Source organism: Otolemur garnettii, unplaced genomic scaffold (genome assembly GCF_000181295.1).
Source record: "Otolemur garnettii isolate 467f Iridium unplaced genomic scaffold, OtoGar3 scaffold00065, whole genome shotgun sequence".
Lineage (NCBI taxonomy): Eukaryota > Metazoa > Chordata > Mammalia > Primates > Galagidae > Otolemur > Otolemur garnettii.
The window spans coordinates 7,039,982-7,046,120 of record NW_003852460.1 but is presented as its reverse complement, the minus strand read 5'-3'; the positions used below and the strand labels follow the sequence as shown (position 1 = coordinate 7,046,120).

Below are 6,139 nucleotides of genomic sequence, written 5' to 3'. Positions count from 1 at the left end.
AAAAAAAAAAAAAAAAAGAATTGTGCTCTCTGAATCTCAGCTGTACGGTGACTTTGGTGGTCACAGGAGTCCTTGCAGATTGATTAAATTGCACAGAACTAAATACACAAATGAGTGAAACTGGGGAAATCCGAACAAACCTGGCAGATTGTATCAGCATCAGTCTAGGTTGTGATATCCTGCTGTAGTTTTATAAGGTGTTACCGCTGAACAAGGCAGGGGAAGAGGGCAAGAGACCTCCCTGTTTTATTTATGACTACATGTGAATCCACAGTTAACTCAAAAATTTAAGAAATGGATGGACAGCAGTAAACCAAAAGACAAAAGACCACATACAAGTACAGAGTGTGCTTATCAGATGCAGAAATCTCCTTGTCCCTAAAACCAGCCCTCTCCCCCACTCCCAAAGCTGATAAAGACTTAAGGCTGAGCTCCTCTCAGGGGCTGAAATTCTGACCATTAGATTCAGTATAAAGCAGAGACAATGATTTAGTTGTCTCCATCAATCTGATATTATCGTATGCAGCCCCCAAGTCATCTTAAACATTTTTTGTTCTTACATAATCATTGCTAGATCATCTGTCCCTTGAAAGGGTTATACTTTCAATACTCCCGTTCTTAAACTTAAGTGCAAATTTGCATTTGTCCTTACCAAATATTATTTTGTTGAGTTTTTTTTTTAAATCTTCACATTAAAAGTTTAGCATCATTGGAATATTTACAAGGCTGCTATCTATAGTGACCTTAGCATGTTTGAAAGGGACTGGCCCAAGATTGGTGTGGCCTGCCATGAGACAGATGCCCACTTAGACTCATCATCCTTTAATCACAATTCTTGGGGTTACTTTATAGTTGAGCATGTCTTATCTGTGCTGTCATCACATTGAGACTTCTATGTTGTGTTTGCATTTTCATCACAGGACACTCTCAGACATCTTGTGAAAACATCAGTGTCTTGCCGGGTTGCGGTGGCTCATGCCTGAAATCGTACCACTCTGGGAGGTCCAGGTGGGTGAATTCCTTGAGCTCAAGAGTTTGAGACCAGCCTGAGCAAGAGTGAGACCCCATCTCTAAAAAATAGCCGGGGTGGGGGGGGGAGACGGGGGAGCAGTGCCTGCATCTCAAAGGAATAGGGTGCCGGCCCCGTATACTGGAGGTGGTGGGTTCAAACCTGGCCCCAGCCAAAAGCTGCAAAATAAATCAATAACCAGGCACTATGGCAGGTACCGGTAGTCCCAGGTACTTGAGAGGCTGAGGCAAGAGGATCACTTGAGCTATGACAACACAGCACTCTACCAAGGGTGACAAAGTGAGACTGTCTCAAAAAAGAAAAATCAGTGTCTTGTGGCTGAAAGGCACCCCCCCAATATATCAACCTTGCACCCCCTTGGGAGAGTGTAGTATGATATTGAACTAGCACATGGACTCTTAGTAGCGATGGCCTTTTCTGAGAAGTCACTACTCTGCCAGAATTTCCAAAGGTAAAATATATTTGTGGGCATTTGTCTTTTGTCCTTTGGGAAGCCTGTGTAACTTCTTACTGTGTGAGCATTCAGCTTCATTGCTCAGAGCACCCGAGGGTGAGCCTGTACTCTCTTCTGAATCTGCAGGGAGCATTACCTTTGGGCACCTACATCTGGGGTTTAGGAGCATTAGGTATTGATTGAACTTTTTCCAAATCTGAGGTTTATTTCCTGTGAGAGAGAAGAGACAGGTGACCTTGAAGGTAGTTCTGCTTTTACTTTGTCAACAGTGAAGGAATCAGTCAATGAATCAAAGGCAAATCAACCAACTTACAGAGACTAATCCTTTTTGTGAAATAGAGCTCAAATTATTTTAGTTTTTGTTCTAACAAGAAGATTTACACTCATGGAATGTGGTGGAGGATGGTGTTCCAAATTTTTACTTTTTATCTTTTAAGTTACTGGCTCTATGGAGTCAAGAGTGGTCTTTTTTTAAAGGGCATTGTTAACAGTTTCCTACTTGCCCCACATGCACCTGAGTTAGGGTCCCTGTGACTTCAGACTGGCAGAGGGTCGGCCAAGATTGGAGAGCACGCGAGTGATACAATTAAAGGAAAACTGTGATGTTGCAAGTTTAGCCTTTGTCACCAAGGTTCATCATCTTATCCTTGATTTCTACCAGTTATTACTGTAGACTGCTGATTGGGATTTGACTTACTGGGCACATCTGCCAGTGATAAAATGCTGAATGCTGAACCACTCCCCACTGACTCCCCCATCTGACCACTGAAGGATTTTACTTTACACTGATGCTTTTGTTGTTGGAAAATTTATAGACCTCCAGGGAAGAGCTTTCCTCTGTCTGTACTGGTGGAAGGAGGGCGGGGACACCACTTGGTCTCTGCCTGTGCCTGGCACCATTATCCTATTTATGGATTCCACATTTGGAGTTTGCATTCTAGGGCCTGCTACTTTTCACTGAGGAAGGAAATGGCCTCAGCAACTACAAAATAGTAGCTCTCATTCACTGAGCATCTTCTGTGTGTCAGGCATCATCTATAAAGTACTCAGGTCCTCTCTACATTGCTGGGTATATGCATCACCCTATTTTACAGTTAAAGAAACTGAGACTCTGAGTGTTAAATAACTTGAGCCCAGGTTCCCATAAGAGACCCCTGCTCTTCCTGTTGCAGGCACCAGACGTCTGCTGGGTTCAGTGATGGCAGCTGAGGGAGGTTCTCACTGTGTGGCATGTTGGCTTTCCTCTGTCAGATACTTGGACTGCCACCTTTAGGGATTCCCTTGATCTACGGTTACTAACTGCCGAACAGGAAAAAGGCTGAAGCCCACCAGTGAGACAGCTCATCTGATCAAGCTGGGTGCTCAGTGGGTCTGCTCAAGTTCACATTCTCTTACATTTAGGATGTGTTCTTTAAAATGTTACGTGTGTGGGCCGGGTGCAGTGGCTCACACCTGTATTCTTAGCACGCTGGGAGGCTGAGGTGGGAGGATTACTTGAGCTTTTGGAGTTCAAGAACAGTCTGAGCAACAGCAAGACCCTGTCACTACTAAAAACAGGAAAATTAGCTCAGCATTGCAGCAGAAGCCTGTGGTCCCAGCTTCTCAAGAGGCTGAGGCAGGGTGATCACTTGAGCCTAGGAGTTTGAGATTGCTGTGAGCTATGGCATTACTGCACTCTAAGCTGCTTATATGTGTGACATACTTATGAATTATACATCAATAAGTCTGTTTTTAAAAAACGTTATATAAAAGGCCATGTTTCCTTTTTTATGTATTTATACAGTGTGTGTATATATAATTATGTAATGTCTAAATTATGTAACAGATTTATGACATAGGTTTAAATTTAGATACATTTCAATAAGTAACTTCAAATCAGGAATCTTTAAAAGAATACAGTACTTAGCTGGAGCTACTGTAACAAAGTTTTCATATTTTAGCATGATGTAGCTTTGGGAAGCCATTGGCTGTTTCTTGCATTGTAATAAAGTAGCCAGTGAGCCTCTTGTTTCCTGAGCCCTTTTTACTCACCCAGCACTGGGGGTGGGGTTGCTGGGGAATGTAAAGGTCGCAGGAAATATGAAACATTAACTCTGCAAGGAAAAATAAATCTCGTGAAAAAAAAAATCACAGAGCAATTAAGTGCTAAGCCACTTTTAACTGCAAAAATTTCAGCAGGAGAGAAATTAGAGATGAAAAAGAAAAAAATTATAAAGCTGCACATGAAATCTTTTCATTTTTCACCTTTCATTGTGGAAATTTCAAAGGAACACAGAAGTAGAGGTCTCGTTTGAGCCATTGCCCACTTTTTTCCCTTAAGTATTTCAAAGCACATCCAAGCCACGATGACAGCTGTCTTGGGCGGAGAGGAAGTGGGGTGTGGGTTCATTTGGTGGCCCCCAGAAAGGCTGCATGCTGACTGGAGGTCCTATTGGGAGCCTCCAGACTGGAGGTAGAAGTCTCTGAGTTCGGCTCTCTTTAAACTCTGAAGAATAATGCCAAAGGCAGGTTTGGAAAGGCTGTTCCCACATCCAAAGCGTCACTGCAGTAGTACCTGGTGGCCAGCAGAGCTTATTCCTTCCACCAAGCTACTGAGCCCGTGGACTGTGGGCCAGGCTGTGTCTCAGACCTGGAGACAGCAGGGAGGAAGCAGGTGGGACCTGTGCCCATGGGGGGTGGGTAGTGGGGGGGAGGGTACCTGGAATGGGGGAGAGGGGTCCTGCTGCTGCCCCTGGTAATGTTGAGTACCACAGTGTGACCTCAGTGTGGTAACTGAGCTCAGGAAGGAGAAGATCACCAGTCAAGGTCACAGACCTCAGAGGTGCATCCACATGGACACTGGAACAGGAGAACGGTAGATGAGGGCTGCAGGTGGCCAGGGACTACATCCAAGGAATGAAGGGTGACTGTGGTCCACAAATGACTTTAGCCTAAGACAGGGCTGGGGAAGGCAGAGTACTGAGAGAGCCAGGGGTTCCTCCACGCACTGGCAAAAGGACTGGGTTGAAGAGGCAAAGGACATGGATTTCCACTGGAGGAGTGTGGAGACCAGGCATAGGGAAGAGGTTGCTAGCACAAGCAGTGATCAAGGGCAGCGTGTGAATGCAGAGGACAGTGGAGGCAGGGAAGGACACATATGGAGCGCAGTGTGGGGGTGTGTGTGTAGGCAGTGGTGTCAGAGACAGCTCTTGGGGTTCTGGCTTCAGTAACTGCGTGAAGACACTGATAACTGGGAGACTGGGAGCAGAATGGGGTACGAGGAGGTAGTGAGTTTGTTTGGGCAGGTTGAGTATAGGATGCCTTTGTGTTAATTTTGTAATACTGTGTGTAAATTACCAGAAATATGGTAGCTTAGAACAAGAGAGACTTTCTCTCCCACTTCTGCAGACCACAAGTCTGAATTCCGACGCCCCTCTGGAGTCTCCACGGAAGAACCTTCATCCATTCCAGCTTCTGGTATGCTGGCAGTTGGCATTCCCTGGTGTGCTGTCACATTGCTCCAGTCTTTGCTGTGGTCACACGGCCTTCTCCTCTTCTGGATTTTAGACTGCCAGCCTCCAGCACTATGATAGAAGAGCCTTGTAAGCTGTTCAGTCAGTGGTCATCTGCTCCAGCAGCTACATTTGCCATGAATGCTTTTTTGCAGCTGACCCTGGCCTCTCCCTGTAGGACACTGGCCTCTGGTACAGCACTGCACTTTGCCCCTGTGCTCAGAGAGCCTGACAAGCCAGACGAACAAGAAGTACCCACCCCAGGGGGAGCCCTGGCTGGCTGGCAGAGCAGGGCAGGAACATTCCAGCCCCCTCACTCCATCCAACAGCACTGAGTGGCTGTGCTGGGCACCCTTTCCAGGGGACTGTCTCAGGGAGGCTTGGAGGAATCAAGCCTTTGTGCGGTGAGCTGCCCTGTGAAGGGGCCTGAATGCCAGGAAACCAGGAGCTGCCTCTGGCCCCCGGCCCACCAGGAAGTGCATCCTGCCAGTGAACACTGAGGCCGGGAAGCATGTCCTGCAGCTGATGGTGTTCCTGCCTTCTGACTTTAGCAGTGGACAGGATATTTAAGAACATCTATGCATTCAGCTCATCACTTCATTTTTGAATGGATTTACTGACTTTTTTTTTTTTTTTAAACAGTCTTCCTTTGTCACCCTTGGTAAGAATGCTTGGTAGGCTTCATAGCTCACAGCAAACAAACTCCTGGGCTCCAGTGATCTTGCCTCAGCCTCCCAAGTAGCTGGGAATAGGACAGCGGTTCTCAACTTCATGACACATTAACTGTATTAAAGGGCCATGGCATTAGGAAGGTTGAGAACCACTGGACTGGGGGCACCTGCCATAATACCCAGCTAGTTTTTTTGTTTTGGGGATTATTTTTTAGAGATAGGATTTCACTCTGGTTCAGACTGGTCTCTAACTGCTGAGCTCAAGTGATCCACCTACCTCAGCCTTCCAGAGGGCCAGGATTACAGGTGTCATCCACCACACACAGCCTGGATTTACCAACTTTTGACTGGCGAAATCATTTCCATTATTCATGATCTTAAAAACACAATCTTAAGCATAATCTTAAAACTTTTCTTCTAAGTTCAGTTTGGATGTCACTGAAGGATGTGCGATTTTTCTTCAGTTCTCTTTTAAGAGTTAATTTTGTGTATA

At 45.8% G+C, this 6,139-nt stretch overlaps 1 long non-coding RNA gene across 1 annotated transcript in view; it reads left to right on the top strand.

Annotated features, from left to right (window-relative positions):
- Nucleotides 1-5,628, top strand: part of LOC111726424 — a 7,184-nt gene extending 1,556 nt beyond the window's left edge. The window contains exons 2-3 of the long non-coding RNA XR_002774195.1: nucleotides 921-1,008; nucleotides 4,872-5,628. This is a non-coding gene — a long non-coding RNA (uncharacterized LOC111726424). The remainder of the gene's footprint in view (nucleotides 1-920; nucleotides 1,009-4,871) is intronic.
- The last annotated feature ends 511 nt before the right edge of the window (nucleotides 5,629-6,139 follow it).